Here is a 22,287-nt window from a genome sequence, read left to right as displayed (position 1 = left end):
TATAGTTCTATCCAAACCATTAATTATTCCAAATATTTGTGTGTGTGTGTGTGTGTGTGTGTGTGTGTGTGTGTGTGTGTGTGTGTGTGTGTGTGTGTGTGTGTGTGTGTGTGTAAAAAATAATTATTGCTAAATGAGAAGAGAAAAGCTAATAAACACTAATTGTGACTAAGAGAAATATGGTAATCATAGTATTATGCATGTTATGATGTTTATTACTTAATTTAAAAATATATAGAAATTATACAAATAAAATGGATTTACAAACATTGCATGTTAGACAGGATCATATCATAACACACCATCAATTGTTCTGTCACAAGACCCGTTTGCCTTTCGAATCTCTCACAGAGTGGATGCACCTGCGGCTCTTTGCGATAGAGCCAGAAAGGGCAGAGTTATGATTCCGGCTTCATCACCCCCACCCAATGGAATGCTTCGACTTTTCCTTAACCACAAAAATGCATCTCCACACAAGAGCTCTACCTTCCACATGTCAAACCCACAGCGTGAAAAACCAAGAGCTAAACGGTGACCACAAGCCAGTGGTAAATTATATATCAGGGGCATCTCCTTATATATTATTTAGTCTGTTGCCTGTTGTTGTTCAGGATGGCTGGTTCGAACGCAACAGAACGACGGAGCATCTGGCGAAGATAAACACAGAGCTGTTAATCCATGTTAAAAACAGACCCTCAGGACCCATAACATCCTTTAACTTTTCCCAACATTATGGGCAGGTCTAAAGGTTTTTAAATAATAATAATATTAAATTATAATATATATATAAAAATTATAATTTAATATTTTTATTATTTAAAAACCTTTAGACATATATATATATATACACTGTCTATAATTATTTTGTATATACAAATACACATGCATGTATATATTTAAGACAAATGTGTATCTATCTATCTATCTATCTATCTATATATATATGAAGAGTTCAGATGCAAAAGCCTCTAAGTGCCGTCTGAAATTTTCTTCTAGAATGATCATTTTTATCAAGCTCGTATATTGAAGTTCAGTAATTTCACTTAAATGGCAATGAAAGTTACCTATTAATTGTCATTTAAGTGAAATTACTGAACTTCAATATACAAGCTTGATAAAAATGATCATTCTAAGAACATTTCAGACGGCACTTAGAGGCTTTTGCATCTGAACTCTTCATATATATATATATATATATATATATATATATATATATATATATATAGTAATTGTTTCCCAGCACTAATACATATATACATATATTCAACAATACCCTTTCATTTCAGCCTTTTACAATTAGATTTTCAACATATGAATATTTTAAAACTAGTGGCAAAAATAGTACCCAGCAAGATCACTCACAATACAAATTTTGCTAGAATAATGTAGTGTCTACATGCCATGAATATCCTATGACAATCATTCATAAAAGGTTTTGTTTATGTGCCATTACAAGATCTTATTGAACAGTGGTACTAAATGTTCCTAAAATTGCCATTTATGAAAATTAAATGGCTTTGGAGAATTTTTCCAACCACACGTTTTCATATTTGAATACTCAATGCCAAAACAAACACATACACACACAAATGCACATATGCCAGCCAGATGTTCAGTTTGCATAATCAAGCATGTAAAAACCCCCGAAAAAAAGTCCAAATTTACGACCACAACGCATGGCAACTATCAGGTTCTGGAACACAAACACACACACACACACACACACACACATATGGATAACCTTCCCAAAATATGAATCATCAGAAAACCTACACGCAACTGTAACTCTGCTCATACATTACAATCAACCTCACTTCACTATCGAATCAAAGTATCAAACACCAGCCTATGGCTCTGTTCCAAAACCTACATATAGAAAACTTCAACTTAAATTACAATTTTAAATGTTGCCTTGGCAACTAACTAAGATAAAAAAAAAAAAAAAAAAAAAGTTGAAGTACTACAATAACTGACACTAAAATAAATAAAATAATATAACTTAAATAATATAAACATAAAAACTAAATCAACATATAAAAATATGTTGGCAGAGGCTATTTACACTAACTCCGCCCACCACTGTCTGATTGAGCCAGACAACATTACAAAAGAAACAGGAGCAGTGGCATGGAGAAACCACCTTTTCCCAAACTCATTCTTCTCCATTTTCCCTTCGCACAGTTTACACTTAGTTACGATAATTTTACACTTAGTTACGATAATACACAATACACATAAAATACATAACACACAAAAGTATTTTTTGTTGAAAGGACCACGAGCTGGCACTTGAACTCGGGTATGTGCTATGTTCAGGGAAAAGGGGACTAATAATAGAATAACAGAATAAATAGGACCAAATAAAAATAAAGAAAATAAGAACAAATAATCAAACTACCAGCAACAGCACAAATAAATACAATAGAGCAAAGATCCAAATAAATTAAACAGTGCTTTTCAAATTTTTGAGGTATCTAACAGTAGTTTTCAGGTACAGAAATTTAATAATGTAATCAAGTGGGCATTGCATATCATCTTCACTGTATAAATTAAATAAAGATTAATCATTATTAAAGTTACAAAAGCTATTCGGTCAAGAGCAGTGAGTGATTTCCTTGTCTTTTGGTGTTTGATTAAAAACACAGACAACAGAAATATTAGGCTACTGTCACTTTAAGAAATAACGCCCAGCTCTAATATACCTAATACATGTGTGTTGTCTTTCTCTACTGTTTACGTTCACTTAACCTACTATGTTTGATAGAATACTGACAAAGACGGGCATGCTGATTTGTGTGAATTTGTTAGTTTAAGCGCAAGACTTGAAAGAGAACTCAATATTTGTGTGCTTTCCGTGTGCGTGCTTCGGATGAAGTTACGTAACGTACAGTAGCTCAACAGATGTAGCAATTCAACTGCATTTTGCATTGTACCTAATAAATACCTTTAAATAAGCTCAATTTGATTTTATTCAAATTTTTACTTTGAAATTATGTTTTTTTGCCATCTTGTGTAACTAACTATGCAAATACTGTGGTTACAAAAAAAACAAAAAAAACAGTGTAGCAAGATATTTGCTAATATATTTCCATGAATGCACAGAATACTATCATACCACCCAACATTAGCATTGTCTTTAATACTATTTAAGTCCTATTCATATAGAATGATTTCATAAAATACTTCCCTTAAAGGTCAAATTAAGTCCTCAGTACTTAGTTACTAATCGTTTTGCAAGAAAGACAATGGACCAGAAGGGAAAAAAAGAGAGGTGGAGGAGGATAGGGGGAACTTGAGAGACTCAAGTTGCCTCAAAGTAGGAAAGACAGCCAAGAAAGTGCGAAGGAATGCGCAAGTCTCGCCAACATTTTATGTTTCTTTCCATTGAATTCCAGCGTTTGCTCCGTGGGGTTGCTACGCCTGCCAATAGAGGCCAACTCTCAAAGTGCTATGATAACAAGAGATAAGACTCTTATGTGAGTCTTTTCTGATATAATATCATTTTCAATGTCAGCTGAGCTGCAACAATTGTATCTCCATCTGCTTCACAAGCTTATCGCCCATTGCCGATGTTTGTATATGGAAAATTGAAAAGGCATTGTTTATAAAAGGCGTAGAAGTAAAGACATCCTGTGGCCTTGTGTGAGGCATTGCTCGAAAAAAGAACAATGCCTTCGCCGACTCCAAGCACACTTTTTGGTACGCAAACACTTTGCAGCATCTTCTGTTTGGACATCTAAACAAGTTCACTCATTTCAGAGGTTGTTTGTCTTTCTTTCCAGCTCTAATCATTAGGACCCTTGCAGTGCAGTGCAAGTCTAAGCATAGATCGCAAATATGACTCATGAAGTAACATGCAGTCTTTTTACGAGGGAAAATGCACATAGGACGACTGAAAATAGACAGTGTTCCCTCTTTGGCACATTCCAACTCATCCAACACGCCTGAATGGAAAACAGACTGCCTGACAAATGGAAAGGCTCACGTGAGGAATGTGAGGCACATTTACCCTGGTTTTCATGCATTCTTCTCTGACAGTTGTTTCCTAACCCACATGCATATGTAAGCGGTGAGCGTTTCAGACGAAATAATTAATCAGTGCAAGTGACATTTCCCTAGATTCTCACCTTTGCAAAGGGCAGCGGTTGAGAACAATAACCCTACGAGAGAGCTGATGGTGCACTGGACAAAACTGGCATTTACGTTAATCTCCTGTGTGTAATGAGCCTGGTCAACAGGAACATAAAATGTGTTTGAACTTTTAACACTTGATCTGGCACCAGCTAATTTCGGCAACAGATGCTTGATGGAAGCTGACAATAGCATCACGGAAAACCAATACAGTTGTTCTTAATAAAGTTGAAGTATGCTTGAATGCTTTAAGCATATTAAAAAGACAGCTAAATCAATGATTAGCCGTGATTAGTAATCAAGGTCAGACTTTGAATTCTGACTGGAATAACTTCAAAACAATTGAATACACCTCTACTATGAGCAGCATGTTATAGTGTATTAAAATTAATTTAGCTATTTTTTAGAGCATAAAGTTAAATATGTTGGGGTGACACTGTAAAACTGATTGATAATGACAAAAAAAAAAAAATGTTTTTCCTTTATGCTTGATGGTTACACCACAGGACATTTAAATTTAAACTTTTCTTGAAAACGGATTGAGTTTTCGGCACATGTGTTTTACATTAGATTTTCCCTTAGTTCTCATGACCCTTATTCCAAGTTGCTATCCAACCAGAAAAGTAAACACAAATACTTATTTAAGCTACAAAAGTAAATAATACAGATAGATTAATATAAAACACTGGTAACACTTTTGTTTGGGTCCAATTCTCACTATAAACTAGTTGTTAATTAGTATTTATAAATCCCATATTAATGCCTTATTCTGCATGACCATATTCTACATCCCTTCATTTAGCCAATACCAAAACTTATAACCACTACCTTACTAACTATTAATAAGCAGTAAATTAGGTGTTTATTGAGGCAAAAGTCATAGTTAATAGTGAATATGTGTTGCCCAAACTAAAGTGTGTCCAGAACACTATATTAGTTGGGGATTAATACATTTTTCGGTAACACTTCAGTTTAGGGTCCAATTCTCACTGTTAACTAGTTGCTTATTAGCATGCATATTACTAGGATATTGGCTGATAATTAGTTCTTATAATGCACATATCATTCTGCATGACTATATTCTACATTCCTTAATCCAAATACCTGAACTTAACAACTGCCTTACTAACTATTAATAAGCAGTAATTAGGAGTTTATTGAGGCAAAAGTTGTAGTTAATAGCTAGTAAATAGAAGAAAAAAAAAAGGACCCTAATCTAGTGTGACCAATTTTTCCTATTATATCATTATTAAACTACCCATTCCTCATACTAAAATAACTTTAAGTGGCTCTAGAGGCGTATCGCTTCAATCTTGTTGTATTCACTTGTGAACAGCTAAACAACATAAACATATTGTTTAGCCAAAGAAAATAAATGAAATATATAAAAACAAACATTTCTTTAATGTCTTGCTAATGTTGTCTAACCTCGCCCTTCTTGAAAAGCCATTTAGCTAAATCTTGAAAAAATTGTTTGATTTCCTACTCGTGTCCTTGTAAGTCTGAGATGATTGGATGCGTTTTCCCAGAGTTGCCTGCGGTGCAGGGCCACTGCAGGTCTTCGGAAAAAGAGAGCGAGCGGTTCAAGCACATCTTCGCAACAAGAGACGAGTTTCAAGGGATTCAAGGAAAATAAAGCTGTAAGTAATCTTCCCTGTTGTTTGAATGGGCAGAGATTGCTAAACAGTCCAGGATGTGGACACACAGGGGACCAGGACTTGTGTTCTGTCTTCGTAACTTGAATATAGACCACCCAAGGCCCTTCAGATAAAGGTGTGGTTTACAGATAATTGACTGGCAGTGCTTGCAGAATATGAGCCCATATTCTAGGAGAAAGGTGATGGGGTCCGGGTCTACTGGGAGACTCAGGGAGAGGTTGCCCTTTTCAGGAAGAATGGGTAGGGATGTTTTTTCATCTGAAGATATGGACTTTGTCCAAACATTAACACTAGGTACAAGATGAAGTCTAGTTGGGCAACAACTGGTGGTTTTCAGTCTTACAAAGAAATACTGGAATTTTTGTTACCATGAGAACAGCACTGAAATGATGTTGTGTGCACTGCTGCCTAAAGGCCTGTTCACACCGGGACGAATTTCGCGCGCGATATTCGCCGACGTTTAACGCCTCGTGACTAAGGGCGCCAATGTGAGTGTGCACACCGACGCGAAAAACGGCACGCGTAAAAGCGTCATTTTTTAAAAAACGCCTCGGGTTCGTTTTTTTGGTTTGACGCGCCGCGTCAAAAACTATCCGACCAATGAGATTGGCTCTTTTGCTCACGTGTCTGGAGCTTCTGAAGTTACAGTAAAACACAACTTGGGGGCACTCAAACACAAAACGGTCTTGCCGAGCACATATACGTAACGGCGAAGAAGATATACGCCAAGTAGCATCTACACTGCCAAGAAATAAGACGAGGAAGATGCAAGGCAAGATGATTGTAGAGCTGCTGGTCTCGTTGGTGTCGGAACATAAAGAACTATATGACAAACGCGACAGCGACTACAAAAATCTTGATAAAAGATAACTGTTATGGAGTGGCATTGCACCTTGTGTACCGGGGTATTTCTGTTTTACATTAAGCGCCATCTAATGTCAGGGAATGAATTTGCATGTTCACTCGGCTCATCGTCAGCGAAAATCGCTTGGGTGTGAACACAAAAAACACGTTGAAAAACGCTGGCGAATAACGCGTGCCGATATTCGTCCCGGTGTGACTTAATGACTTTAACTTCTTCTGGATCTGGAAGGACCTGGAACTCAACCTGACGTAACTTTGAATATCACAAATCAGCCTATCAATTTCCTTTCAGAATTCATTGAATATCGTCGCTGTCGGGCAGAAACCTTGCATCTCCATTTTTTTTTCTGTATTTCTGTGGGTTTTGCAAAAACGTAACCAATGAAAAGTATTTAAAAAAAAAACTTGTGACTACACCTAATATCTCCATTGGATCTTCAAACTCAAACTGTCAATCAAACCTTATAACTCCGCCCCTGCACGGTGGAAGGGTAAATAAAGTATTGGTTCCTTAAATAAGTACAGCATCTTCTTTACTCAAGAAACACTATAAATATATAAAGACTAATGGTTTATGTATTTGAGGAGCGGAGAAGAGTGTTTTATTCTAGGATTTATCATCGTAATTATAAATACTTATTTAATTATTTTTAAGTACTTAAACTATTTATAAGTACTTATTATCATAATTAAATAGCTTGCATGTAGCACTTCATCTTTAATAACATGATATTGTGGCCAAATTATATTTAAAAAAAATTAAAAAAAACTGACTGACTGCATACCTACAGTAAACGTTATAACCAGTAAGCTGGTGAAAACGTAATGCGATGCACTTACATTTTTTTCCATTTCTTGAAAAGTAGCGTTTTTTGCAAAACAAGGACTTCAGGATAGATTATAGATTATATCTGTAGAAATCTAACACAAACTTCCAATGTCAATGTAGGTTACAGGAACTGTTCATCTAAAAATGGAAATTTTGTTCTTATTTACTTACTTTCATGTAATTCCAAAGCTTTTCCAATTTATTTACTCCATGGGACACAATGATTAATTTTTGAGGAATATGAATGAGGACTGGGGTGGTCCTGAAAGAAGTGTTGTACTTCAGATAGTTTCATTGAATCAGTTAACACAACACTGTCTGAATGATTAATTTCTGAATTGGACTGATCCAGTTCTCTGTGACTCAGTACAACAATGTATGACTTTGTTAGTCATATGGAATAACTTATATGATACTTTTATTGAGCTTTTGCACTCTTTAAAGCCTGAAATCACTTGACTGACAAATAAAGCTGATATGGACCATGTTCAGCATGATTTGAATGTACATTCATGAGTCATGATCAGTGTTACAAATTTACACTCTACCATTCAAAAGTTTGAGGTCAGCAATATTTTTTTTAAAGAAATTCATACTTTTATTATGCAAGGATTAGGGATGTAAACGGTTAATCGATTATCGATTAATTGTCGACAAGAATTTACTCGATTAAATTAAATTAATTGTCCGCTAATTGAACATTGCGAACGTGACACGAGATTCTCGCGGGCGGCGAGAGACCCGACACAAACCTGAGGCGGCAAAAAAGAAACCAAACATGAGGCGGTCAAAACGGAGTGGAGTGTGGGAGCATTTCAAATTTGAGGTGAAGGAGGACGAAAAGTGCCACCATTGCGCATTTCATATGCTTCAGTTATTGTGTGTGAGAGAGATCTCAGGACTGGTGGGAGCATACTGGCTTTAAATATTGGCTTTAACGAGGAGCAGTGGGTCCGAAATTTTGTTATGTACAACAATATGTTGTGTCAACGTTTGTCCACATTCCTCTCCTTCGTCGTGTCCGTCCCTTTGCAGAAGCGCGTGGGTTTCTCTCGTCATTAAACCGCGGAGACGTTGCCTAATATGCCTCAGAAAATCCGATCTGCCTGATTAACTTACATGACAGTCGCATTGGTAGCCTACATATCCGATTTATATCCGATTTATTTCCACATATGAATGAGGCCTGAAACCGATCTCGATATATCCGAATGCATGCGTTTTTTTCCTGTTTACACTGTCATAGAACACATCGGATCTGTGTCACATGTGAGCAAAAAATCGGAATTGGGTCACATTTCACTGATAGTGTAAACGAGGGACGCCCTCTAATTTTACTGTCACCTTCCTCAGGGATGATTTAAATTGTGTTCAGTTCTATATTTGAAGTTTCCAGGTCGAGTAATCTTACTGTTACCTTTCTCAGACCAAGGGGGATTATAAGTGCTGCTGCTAATGTTTCAAGTTTTTCATACAAGTAGTTTACCAGATAGATTATTATCTGTAGGCTTAATATAGTGTAGGCTAAGCCTACCCATGTAGATTTTTATTTAAAATTTATTTTATGTTGCTTAATGTTTCACATGCAAAAGGTGAGCCAGTCAGTGCACAATTAATTTTTATGTATTTTAATTTTCTGTGCATAATTTAATTTGTTAAACTACAGAAATGCCATTATCTGTACCGTATCCCAACTGTTACAATAAAACATCAATTGAGCAATATAACATGCATTTTTATTCAGTAGCCTATAAGCAATATTTTGCTTTTTATGTTAAAGACACTATTGATACCGTGAGAAATTTACATTCTCAGGAAAATAGCCGCTTATCAGTTAATCGTTAATCGATCGATAAGGTCAATCAATTAATGATTAATGAATTAATCGATAATTTGCATCCCTAGCAAGGATGTATTACATTGATCAAAAGTGACAGTAGATGCGTATACATTTATAATGTTATAAAATATTTCTATTTCAAATAAATGCTGTTTTTGTTTTTTACTTTCTATTCATTAAAATATACTGACATTTTTTTAAATGAGACATATCATGCTTTTAAATCGTTCCTTTTTACATATAAATCATACATTTGTGGTCTATATAAAGCGGAACTGCGATGCTTGGGTCTGAATTCCTCATTATTATAGCTCCACAGGCCCCTTTTCTACCCCTTTTCTGATGTGCGTCTGAGAGCAACTCGTTTTGGTGCGGTCTCTTTAAATACAATTGAGACACTTCATACCCCGCCCCCTCTCCAGGATGCAGAGGTGACACTCGGTTCAACTCCACCCCGTTCGGCCATTTTTGTAGTTTGATAGCAGAGATACGATTATCTAGCGGCACAGAAACTTTTGGACATCCAAGATTTGTGTCAACACAGAAAACATTTTATCATTGGATAGTTTTTTTCGTTTTATTAAAGTGTTGTTTTATGTCAGCTTAATGCCCGGAACGCTTTTCAGAATTGATAAGGCAACTTATTTAGCACAATTCACACGGTAATTCAGGAAAAAAATATCTCCGAATGCTCCACATGAAACTTTGGTCTTCCGACCTTTTACCACCGTGTCGATTTATTTTGATTAATATGTGCGAGGGAGAGAGAGCAAGACAGCGCCTAGTTTGGAGACGGTGAAGACTTGTTTACACCTTTGCCTGGCTCGGAAGAGAGAGAGAGTGCGTGCGCGCGACCGGGTCTCTCTCTCTCTGCTCGTTCTTTCAGTTAAACATGCGCCCTGTCACAAGCGCAGCAGTTCATCTACATTACTCACCGATCAAATAAGACTTTGGCGGGACAAAAAAATCGCTTTGGCGGGCGCTAAAACAAGTTAAATGCAGGAAAAACCCTGTTGCTGCTGAAGTAGTTATCCTTGAAGTGCTTCGCGTTCGCGCACACAAAAATTACTTTATGGGTACATTTCCGTTAAAAATAAAACTCAACCAGGCACTTCGAAGAGGTTCTGATGCTGGGAGACGGTGTAATGAAGCGTGTGGGTTACTACATCCAACAACCGAACATTTTGACTTACTCTCTCGTAAGTTCTGCATCTTTGAGCTTGGACTACAAAATTGTAGCGAGAAATAAAAATGGCGGATTGCTAGAAGTGTTGAGCCGGTAGTCGATGTCCTTATTTGGCAGTTCCGCTGCAAATACTGTGACGTAATTGTTCACAAAACATCATAGAGAACAGAAAAATCGGAACAGGTTGAAAAATAAGGCCAAAACAGAATATAAAGATATCAACGAAGCACCTGAAGAGAATAATTTCAAATTTTCAAAACACTAAAAATATACAACAAAATGCATTTAAGGGCTAAAAAAGTGGATTTAGCATGATATGTCCCCTTTAATGGTTTCCACAAAAAAAAAAAAAAAAAATTGTAAGCAACACTGTTTTCAACATTGATAATAATCAGAAATGTTTCTTAAACAGCAAGTCAGTATATTAGAATAATTTCTGAAGGATCATGTGACTCTAAAGACTGGAGTAATGATGCTGAAAATTCAGCTTTGCCATCACATAAACTGAATTGAATAAATAAATACAATTTTAAATATATTACAATAGAAAAAGGAACTGGAACTCTGGTCCCCATTCATCGTAACTGTGAATTCTGTGAATCTTAATTCAAAGTCTTCCCTTTCCAGTTCTATGGAAGAAAGTAATGACGAAAGATGAAAGAATTTGAATATTTTGGTGAACTAATCTTTTAGGCTTAGCTCAATGGCAAATTGTTGCCAAACTATGTAGACTGGATAAAATCTATGACAATTATGGTTGCAGATCAAAAGGAAAAAAAGTTATCATCCACATTGTCAAAAGACGTCAACCTTTCTGCAAGGCTCCAGTGTCTCTAAGGAAGCGTAGAAGTAAATTTAACCTGGGTAATGACACAGAAAGCAAATAAACATGTGAGCCAATGCATATTTCAAGTCGCCCACCCAAAGCCTCTGTGATACCCTTCTACATGGGGAAAGCAGATGATCTAACTAGTCAAAGAAAGAAAATAGCATCTGTTTGTGGACTGCTCACAGTCAATGTTTGTGCAGTTTGACAGACACAGCTAAAAGTCTCCTCGAAAGGGGTAAATTATGCACATTTGGACCTGGCTTTGAAAACAGGCATCGGTTTGACGTGAAACGGGGATAAGGCTGCGGAGCACAAGAGCTATCATAGCCACTCAAGGCTGGAATTTCCTCAGGCACTGGCCAGAATAAGATGGCTACCAGATGCCAGCTATTCACTAAGCTTTTGGCTGGTTTCCCAGGAGAATTGCAGCCTCAGCCAGTTCTGCTAGAAGGTAGACTGTCCGTGAACACTTACCCTCATTTTACTCAACACAGGATTAAACAGAAAGGACAAAAGCATCCTCCACTGATTGATTGCCTTGTTCTTTGGTTCCAAACATGGCCTGAAGACTTGATTACAACTTAGTATGGCACAAACTTTCTCTTGGAAGCAGCACCTTTCATGGAAGTTGCACTTTGGAGCGTTCTCGGTTTATGACACCAGTCATTTACCTCGAACAAGAGGTTTCCATAGACCGCAGTTGTGAGTCACAGTTAAAGCCAAACTTGGAAACGTTCATTGACCCATCAACCTCTGTGCACTGTGTGAAAGCCACTATCTGCTCTTCGAAAGCAGACGTCGCCGCGCTCAAGGAATTAGAAGATCTCTCTGAAGAAGGACCTCATCGACAATGACAGCTCAACACCAGCCTCGGCTGCTTGGCATTTAAAATGGCGCCACAGTCCCGCTGCATGTAATTATGGAGGCCGTGCGGGCCAAAGCTCACTTCGACAAGCTACCACATCACGAACAGCACAAAACTCCACAAAGCCAACATGTCATTTCAGCAAACGAGCGAAAGCAAATAAATGTCAGACGACGCACAGCTCAGACCAGCAGCTGCAAGAGCCTGTTTCTTGAATCTGTATCTGGCATGAGGAATATGGCACTGGATCTGCAGAGTCTCTTTATATTCAATCAATGCCAAGTGAGTCATGGGGAGTATAAACCCCTGGAGTGCATTGTGAAGTGCTCTGAATGGCTTGTTGAACGTTCTCCAGTGTCGTTTATCAAGTCTCAGGCTGGTTGAAGGTTGACACAACTCCCTGTGGAGGTTGATACTGTTTGACCTGCTGCATGTGATAGGGGCTGAATAGAGACAACTGGAGATGATCCATTGGTAAAAGGTTTGCTTAGCATCAAACAGCATGACAGCTAGAGTATCAGATGTTGCCTGCAGGTATATGCATTTGTATATGGTTCCCAAACAGATGGGAGTTCTCTCCAGAAGATAAAGTACTTTCTTTGTGCCTATGACTCACACCTGCTGGGAAACGGCACACATATTCTCTTACCACTGTTCCAACATGCTTGGCTCATAGAATGCCTGTCTCTGGCATGAGAGGGGAAACAAAAACTGCACAACATCCAGACACAAGCACTGCAGCACAACCGAACCCTCTGCAGACAGAACTTTGTTTGAATATCCTTCCTGATAGCAGTCATATGCCTACCAAACATTTATTCTTGTAATGTGTGCATAGTGAGGCCATTCCTCAAACGGATTACAACCATTTGAAACCCCTTATTAAATCTGAGTGGCAGCAAGAGATCTTCAGAGATAAAAGGCTTTAGCTGAATCAAAGTGAGTTGCCATGACAGGCCCGAGCCAAGAGAATTATTACCGCCTAAAATCAAACTGCCAACACTTATAAGTGAGGTAATTAGAACCCTTATGTCTCATAAGATGATTTTAAAGAGAAAAACATGATACTAGTTTTAAAAGATGGATTATATATACTTTTAACTTTGTTGAATCTATTATTTTCCTATTTTTTTTAATTATTTATTTTTTGTCCCCCATTCAGACTTTCTAAAAGTATAAACTTTTAGGGCGTTTTCACTCCTTTAGGGCGTTTGTTTCAGAACCCCCTTACTTCGGTTCGCTTAGGCATACATGAGCATGACAATCACTGCGGGAGCATAAAAGGAAGAGCGACGACAGTGAAGGGCGAGAGAGGATTAAACATCACATTATGTTTTGTTTATGTGCGTGTGGCAGTCGTCCATGAGGGGCTGCCGCTTTTACTTTCTTTTAGTTATTTTACTTTTAGTTATTTTAGTAACTAACATGAACTAACAATGAACAATACATTTGTTAAAATATTGATTAATCTTTGTTAATGTTAGTTTATAAAAAATAGAGTTGTTCATTGTTTTTTCATATTAGTTCACAGTGCATTAACTAATGTTAAAAAGTAAAGCGTTGCTTTTATATTATTTGTAACAGAAAAGGCAAACAATCAGGCTAAAATACTTTATCATTTACCGTCAACATTCAGCAAATAGTTACATCATTTAAACAAATCTCTGAATATCTAATAAACATTTTATTTCACAAACCTTGCAGATTTAATCAAATCCAGCTGTGATATCTTAAGGATTGTGCATTTGTAGCCTGCATAAACGTGTTACTGTGAGTGAGGGTCGGTCCGTGCGAAAGTGAGTGAATGCAAATAGAAGATCAGCTTCACAAGAGACGCAATCGAAAAACTTGAAATCCTTCATTTTAAAATATGCTGTGCTATATCCATTTGCCCACTGTGTCATATTCATATCGTTTCACTGTGTGCTGTATGTAAAATTAGCATTACCTTGTCTTTATTTGAAAAAATATGATTACCAGTGCACACGAAATTACCAGATTACTGAGTGCCCTGTTACAGTGTTTACTTCCTTTTTATTCATATATTTTTAAACAATTACTTTATTTGTGAAAAATACTATATTAAGATTGCAAATTCAAGAAGTTGCCATCTAAAGTACAAGCATTTTTATTTTAAGGATTTGTTTTCTAATTTATTTCTAATTTATTAAATATTGATTAAAATAAATATAAAGTATATATATATATATATAAAGTATATATATATATATATATATATATATATATATATATATATATATATATATATATATATATATATATATATAGCTTTATATCGGCCACCCTGCTCTCTAAGATATCGGCATCGGCCATCAAAAAACCAATGTCGGTCGACCACTAGTCATGAAAGCTTATTGTTTGCATGCGTCTTTAAGCTCTGCAGTTTAAAAACATGTGATTGAAGAGCAATTAGCAGCGAAAGAGAACTCATTTCAGTATATGAAGTCGCTGCTCAGAGTGTGTGAGAACAGAACTGAGTGCTTTTTCCAAGTACTTGCAAGTAAACAAATACATTTATGTCTTAAGTGAACGTAAACAGTTGAGAAAAAAAAAAAATGCACAAGTATATTGGATCCATGCAGTCGGTCTTAAAGTGACAGCATCCAAATGTCCCTGCTGTCATTATTAATGCTAATCAAACAACAACAAAAGAAAGAAAATCTCTCACTGCTCTTGATTGAATCACTTTTGTATAGAATAAATGTATATTTAAATACACAGTAAAGACTATGCATTTTTTCATACATTTACTTTATACATTTTATGTAGTATTTCTAGTGCTTAAAGTTTTTCAGTTAGTCCTTTTTTTTCATGTGTCTTTGTTCTATTGTAGTTTGTTGTCTTTTTCACTTACTTTTTCAGTTTACTTGTCTTCAGTAAGCTTGAGAGTTTTTTCATGATATCTATTGTTATCGTGAAATAAAATGACTCATATTGCGCTATAAGATTTTGGTCATATCGCCCACCCCCATGTAGAAGTATAAATTATTATTAGTAGTACTTCACTAAGGTTAGGCTAACTAAACCACTATAAAGTGTTACTAAAAACAGTACAGATTACGCAATATAAATGCCAGATGAAAACGTTTTCAAATGATGATGGTCAACATATGCAAAAACCTTATATCTGATATCATTTCATTATAAAAAAACTTCAATCAGGTCAAAAAAAAAACTGAATTTAATATTCAACACAAAAATAAACTCACTTCTTGCACACCCTGCCATTTCACCACGTAGACTTCAAAGACCAGGACAGACATTCTCTATTTCAGTTTAATTACCGCATTTCCCAACTGTGGGGCTTCACCAAAAGTCGACACTTTCAACTCATAAACAAACCCTTAACGAACTCTTCTGCAATGACTCACCCTGCCCTCGCATTAGTTTCAAGGAAAATGACTAAATCTAAAGCATCACGCTGCATAATTAACCGCCCAATTACTGTCCAATGCATATATATATATTTATATCTTTTGTAGGGAAACTGATCCTGAGCAAATACATACGAAACCGTTTAGGCAGCCTAAGAGAAATGTATGAAATCCCATCTAGGGCCTCAAGCAAGTTAAATCTTGGAGCAGGCTAGAGCCAACACACCGTCGGTGTGCCAGTGAGATAGTCGACCACGTCCCCTTCGCTGAGGCCCTTTTCCCCGGACAGAACAAAGAGCACTCAAGTCTAATTCGAAATTGATTACAGCCACTCATAATGCGTGCTGAAATATGCATTGGAAACGAGTGTGCTGAACGAGGAACAGAGCTTGGCAAGTCAGAAAACCAGAGAGGATTCAGAGGGGATGGAGCCGTGCATTCCACCGCCAAACAAACTTTGCAGACGTATCGCTTTCCAGCATTAAGTGGTTTAAAAAAAAAAAAAAAAAAAAAAAAAAAAAACTGAACTTGTTTTTCTCATGTTTGCATTCCGCTTTCTAGTATTTACAGTACATAAACTTTCTTACATATGAGGAATGCACATCTGGGCAGATGTTGTCTATGTAGGGTTCAGCTGCTAGACATGATGATGTTCTTAATACCTGGCTAAAGCGAGGCCTGATGTGGAAACTAAGAGAGTGGTCTGTATTTAAGGAGTTTTTCAAAAGTAGTCAAGACAGTTTGGACTGTGCAACCAGTGTACACTGGATCCAAGGTTAAAATACACAAAGAGTTTCAGCACAAATGACTGGAGACACTATTCCCAAACAGTTTAAAAACAAAGACCTTTCCAAGAGATTATAAGCATTAGATGTCTCGTTCTGTCTTATGTCTAAGATGTACAAACAATTATATTCACCGTCAACTGTAACTGCACAGGCAAGCTTATGAAAGCACACTGGAGTAAAGAAGAGTAAGGGAAAGCAATGGCAATTGTAAATGACCGGATTCTGATTGGCTGTTACTGTTTTATCTTTGATCAACTGAAAAAAAAAAAAAAGAAAAAAATGAAAGTGAAAGTGCTATCTAATGGCGTTATCGTTACAGTTGTTTTGTGGACTCTATTTTTTACATTTAAAACAATTTTCAAAACTATATTGTTATCGCTATAGTTGTGTGAATGGGCCTTAAAACTAGAGGTGGGCGATATATCGTTTAGACGATAATATCCAAATTGTTGTCTGGACGATATGCAAAATTGGGATATCGAATATTTCATAATTTGTACAATCCGACCCCCCAAACATGAAAAGAGCTGAAAGAAGTTAAAGAGAAAACAAATAACGCACACTATAACATTCTAAACAATTATATGTAGCGATTTTTAACACTGTAGGGCAGTACTATTCCCGGAAGCAACGAGTGGCCCAGCCCATGGTCCCGTGTCGTCAAAAACGCACGAAATAGTGCGCGCAGAAGCACATGCGCAAAACCGTTTTGTAAAATGATATAAGAATTATTTTTATTTTATAATATGTCATTTTACAAAAGGACATTTTACAAACCTACGTTTTGCGCATGTGCTCCTGCACGCACTTTTTCAGTCACAACACAGCAATCAGAGGAGGACGCGCTGAAAACTGTAATGCTGTTCTCTTCCTTCATAACTCGTACTGAGAAGGTTTGAGTTGCAGAGGAATTTGTGACTTTTTCACCTGTTCAACCACATCAAAGTTTCGTAATTAGTAAGACCGTGCTTTTTCTCTTTTTGTTCTTATGTGCTGAAGGGCCGCTGTGCCTTGGTGAAACGGTGTTTGTACGTGAAGAGCTCTTTTCCAAAACGCCATAAACCTAAAAAGCTGCCTCAAAGAACCAGCAAAAGTAATGATTATGTAAAATATTGCAATAAGACATTTTAATTGTTTATTAATTTCTGTGTCGGCTGCAAAGATGAAGTTTATGATAGGCTATTCTATTGACTCGCGATCTTTGCAGTAGGCTAGTGAACGCACCGGAGAAATGCACATTTATTAGGCTACATAGTTTTATTTTTATTTTTATGCATTAAATCCAGAAATTGGTAATGAAAAAAATATTAAAACTAAGATACAATTAATACAAAACGAAATTCGTTTTAAAGAAAGGCTTTGTGCTTTCTGTTTTGAGGTCTCTGTGAAAGTTTGAAAGTCTTTTAGTGCGCTTTCAGAGCGCTCGCGTCCATAATGGAGAACTGTCACGTAATATTGTTTTTTCCTCATAAATGCAAACACAAAAAATAAAAGACAAAAGACTTTTTTAAAAAGACAAACCATCAATTTTTGAAAAAAAAAAAAAAAAGATGGATTTTGCGTTTTGGGGAAAAAATTGAGGGATTTATAGCGTTTTGAAAAGAACATTTTTTACTTTGAATTTATCATCAACAATATTGTTGTTTGATTTAATAATCACTGTTGCAAGAGGTGCCTAGTTCCGTTTTTTTTTTTTGTTGTTTTTTTTTTTTTTGTAAGTGCACAAAGTAGGGGCTAACTCAGATTCTGTTTAGTTAGCTCCTTTATTTTTTTATTTTTTTTCTATAGCCTACAATAATAAGTCAAATGCAGCAAGTCAAAAGACCAACTGGACCTTCTTTGCCAGTTTGCACACATTTCTTTGAAGGATGGCAAAAATATCGTCTGAATATCGATATCGAGATATTGGAAAAAAATATCGAAATATTCATTTTTGTCAATATCTCCCACCCCTACTTAAAACTCAAAAATGTAACATCAGTAACTTTTTGTAACGCATTTTCCATATCAAATTGTTGGTCTTGCTTTTATACGAAGTCTCATATAACTTTTAAACGTCCTTCTTAATCTTAAAATATGTCAAGTTTTTAAGGATGTTGTGCTTTGATTAGCATATACACATTAAATTTAATTCTACACAAAATATTGAAGTTTACCATTTGCTGTTAGATTTATCACAGATCTCCATTACAATTATAGAGCACTTGTGTTTCAAGAGTCACATTGGCCTAGTTACACCTTTAAGTGATTTTAGTAATGACTGCTAATATGTCAAAGTTGTTTGAGGCAAACTGCTATCTATGCTCTCCTCTATTTAGTCATGTGACGCTGGCAGAGTTTATTTTTGGACACATGGCACTTCTATTGTTAATACAGTTATTTATTTCCTAAACAGAATATAAAGTATCAGCTTCACTGTAAACTAAAAAGGTATGGCTGATCAAGCCCATAAGGGGACAGGATCCCCAACATTCAAACTAATGACAAATCAATATGCGTTTCAATTAACAAATTGTACATTTTTGTAAAATGAAAATAATAATGAAAGAAGATTTTAATGCTATTCACATTTGGTTACGTTATCAAAGGTGAAGATTACTGACATAAATAGAAAAAGATGAAATTATATAATAAAATAAAAAGTACATTTAAAACATGGAAAAACAACTTTTAAAAGTATTTTAAAAAAATGACAGAAGAAAAGCTAATAAAAAAATATTTGAGAATAGCTACTCTATCAAATATTTTAAAGTGCATATAGGCTATATATATTTTTTATTTTTTTTTATTTTTTTTTTCAAGTAAATTTGCTGTACGTAACGTTTCTACGTAGTACACAAGTTACTGTAGAATAGATAAATGTTTTAACAAATAACGATGTTCCTCTGTTCCACAGTAAATACATCATCACGTAGTCTACTCAACAGGTATCGAGCTGCTAGTTACTGTGTACATGCGAAGTTATCTCCGTCTTTCAAATGCAAATACTTAAAACATAACGTTTTTAACATAATAAACTGCTTATCTTCACTGCAGCGCACAAATTTCCAAGCGCAGCTCCCAGAGCTCACAGTTATATGATCTCCCTGGGGTCGCCGAAACTTTGTTCTCACTGCCACTATGATGCCATTTCTAACACACACAACATTTTCCCAAAACGTAGCTCTTAAAGTGCTTCTGGTCAATCCTTACCTTACTTTTCTTCAAACATTAAACGAGCATTTTGACGCGGTTCCTCTCCATTGCTTTGGCTTCGCTTCACATTCGTAGTAGTCAGAGGATTTAGATGAGACTTCCTCTCCGCTGTTCCCATTGGATTAGAGCTCTGTCAGTACACACATGCTCGCGCCAGGATTTCCTGTCCTGGGCGGTGTTTCCACTGGCATACTACCATTCTTTTCGTACTTAAAAAACAACAACAAGTGTGTAGGATGCCTTCTGCACATTTACTCTATGTGATTTTCTGTAATGACTGGAACAACCTTGATTGTTTTTAATTATTATAATTACAGATGAACAGTACAATCTAATCTCAATAATAAAAAAAAAAAAGTACAAACTAATTACAGTCTCCACTAAGCTTACAATAAAACTTTGGTAGCGTTTATAATATACAAATTATGCTAAATTATGCCTACATTCGTTATTAATAATGCACACGTATGCATGCACGCCTATATTAAAACTCTTAAAGTAGACAAGAAATTGAAGTTATGATAGACTTTTCGGTAACACTTTACAATAATGTTATTAGTTAATACCTTAGTTAACATGAACTAAGAATGAATAATTCTACAGCATTTATTAATCTTAGTTAATATTAATTTCAACATTTACTAATACATTATTAAAATCAAAGGTTATATGTGTTAACATTAGTTAATGCACTGTTGGAACAAACAATGAACAGTTGTATTTATATTAACTAACATTAACAAAGATGAACTAATACAGTAACAAAAGTATTTCTCATTGTTAGTTCATGTTACATTAACTAATGGTAACTAATGAACCTTATTGTAAAGTGTTACCAACTTCTCTTTTCTATTGTGACGTTTACCCCAGTAGTGAAACTGCTTCTCAGACAAATGCCTTGTCCAAAAACCACTTGACCACTTGACCACTTGTCTACTTGAACTTTTGATTACTCGATGGGACACACGCATAGTCTTGCAAAAAATGCAAGTGTTCACAGAGCTTTTATTTATTATATTAAATAAAAGTGTGGGTATTTCTGCCTTGTCCAAATACCCACGCTTGCGGTCTTGGCCACGTGAGAGCGCGTGTACGCGACAGGAAGTGCGCAAGACTGTCCCATGTCTTAAAAATGACAAAGTGCAGTGCCCTTAATGCACACTAAACCCACACTATCTCCAATACCGCTTCGGAGCGGTTTTCAAAGCTAAGCGTATCCCATCATGCATTATGTTCGGGAACTTGTGAGCCCTGAAATCACGAGATATCGAGGAAAACATTCCACTGTAATTTAAATGAATTAAATATAATTTGGTATAGTAAAAACATAAAGTGTTGCACATTTTATTGGTGCAAAGATGAGTATGGTATGTGTAGGACTTTTGTAACTGCACTTAATTAGAAGAACCACAATTTTAAATTAGTGTCTTCTGTTAGTTAGCGACTACTGAAGTTTATTTTAAAATGCAAAGTATTGAAAAAATATTAAATAAAAAACACTTGTAAAGACTATGAGTGTGTCCCATCAAAGTTTTACTCACACTTGCAGTCTTTACGCCTACTTGAACACTTGGGCCAAATAGAGGAAATACATCATGCAAGTATACAAGTGGTCAAGTGCAAAGACCGCAAGTGTGGGTATCTGGACAAGGCATTCGACAAGGCAATAAACAAGTGTCGGTCAGGACTTGATTTGAATTGACTGGAATTGATTGGACGGTTGTGGTTTGCTATTGGTGGATCTCATGTGAGTGACAGGTTGCCCCGCCCTCACGCCAGTAAACACATCATCAGAGAAGAGAAGAGATGCAGCAAGAGAGAGTGGAAGTGATTTTCATCAAGGTTGTGAGGCACATGAATTTCAAAAATAATAATGATGCGCTCTAATAAATGGATACTGCAATATTCTATTAAAATTATAATACTTTTTACCAATTCTGTCCATTTCATTTTTGGGTGTGGTCTGTCACCATGGAAACAATACTACATGATGGGTTCATGTACAGTGTTGAGCACTGAACAACATAAACATATTAAGCTTGAGTTTTTGCACACAACATTGCAGACGTGGCATTTACGATACATAAAACCCAGCAGGTTTTAGGTATCTCAATTAATTCCACCTTTACTAAAGGTAACCTATTCCTAAATGTTATGACTTGACTTTGCTGCACCCTTGCTGCTGATCGATTGCTCCTGGGTCGACTGCTGGTTTGCGTCTGTAAGCTCCATATAGCTTTCTGTTTTGAATCTCTATTTTCCTTTTTTATTGCTAAATATAACTTACTCATCAACATATATTAGATATAGTCTCTCGCTAGCCTGTTAGTCCGTGCTTGCCATATTTTTATTTTTTTGCTATTATATGTTTATATTTAGATATGTGTATATATATATATATATATATTTATTTATTTATTATTATTATTATTTTCCTTCAAGACTTGCATCTTGGATCCTATTTCAAGGTTTGCGTTTTCGAGCCGCCAGACACGCGTTAAGGGTTTTCTGTTAGAACTGTGTCGTGTAAGCGGCCCCTAAATTAATAACTAATGATCTTTGCAATGGAAGTCAATCGATCGAAACTAACTTTAGCTGGACAATAACTTTACTCTAGAGCTGCTGTAATGCCAAAACTCTGTTACTGTAATTTCCTATTATCACTGTAACGCTGCTTTGAAACAGTCCATATTGTTAAAAGCGCTTT

At 36.0% G+C, this 22,287-nt stretch overlaps 1 protein-coding gene across 1 annotated transcript in view; it reads right to left on the bottom strand.

Moving 5' to 3' along the window:
- il11ra (interleukin 11 receptor subunit alpha) overlaps positions 1–19,722 on the bottom strand; it is a 42,115-nt gene extending 22,393 nt beyond the window's left edge. Inside the window, exon 1 of the mRNA XM_079860445.1 lies at positions 19,578–19,722. The gene's annotated coding sequence lies outside the window, so the exon portion shown is untranslated. The remainder of the gene's footprint in view (positions 1–19,577) is intronic.
- Between the last annotated feature and the right edge of the window lie 2,565 nt (positions 19,723–22,287).

The sequence above is a fragment of the Squalius cephalus genome (genome assembly GCF_949319135.1).
Source record: "Squalius cephalus genome assembly, chromosome: 24".
Classification (NCBI taxonomy): Eukaryota; Metazoa; Chordata; class Actinopteri; order Cypriniformes; family Leuciscidae; genus Squalius; species Squalius cephalus.
Note: the sequence above shows the minus strand (reverse complement) of the source record. Positions and strands in the feature narration are given on the sequence as shown.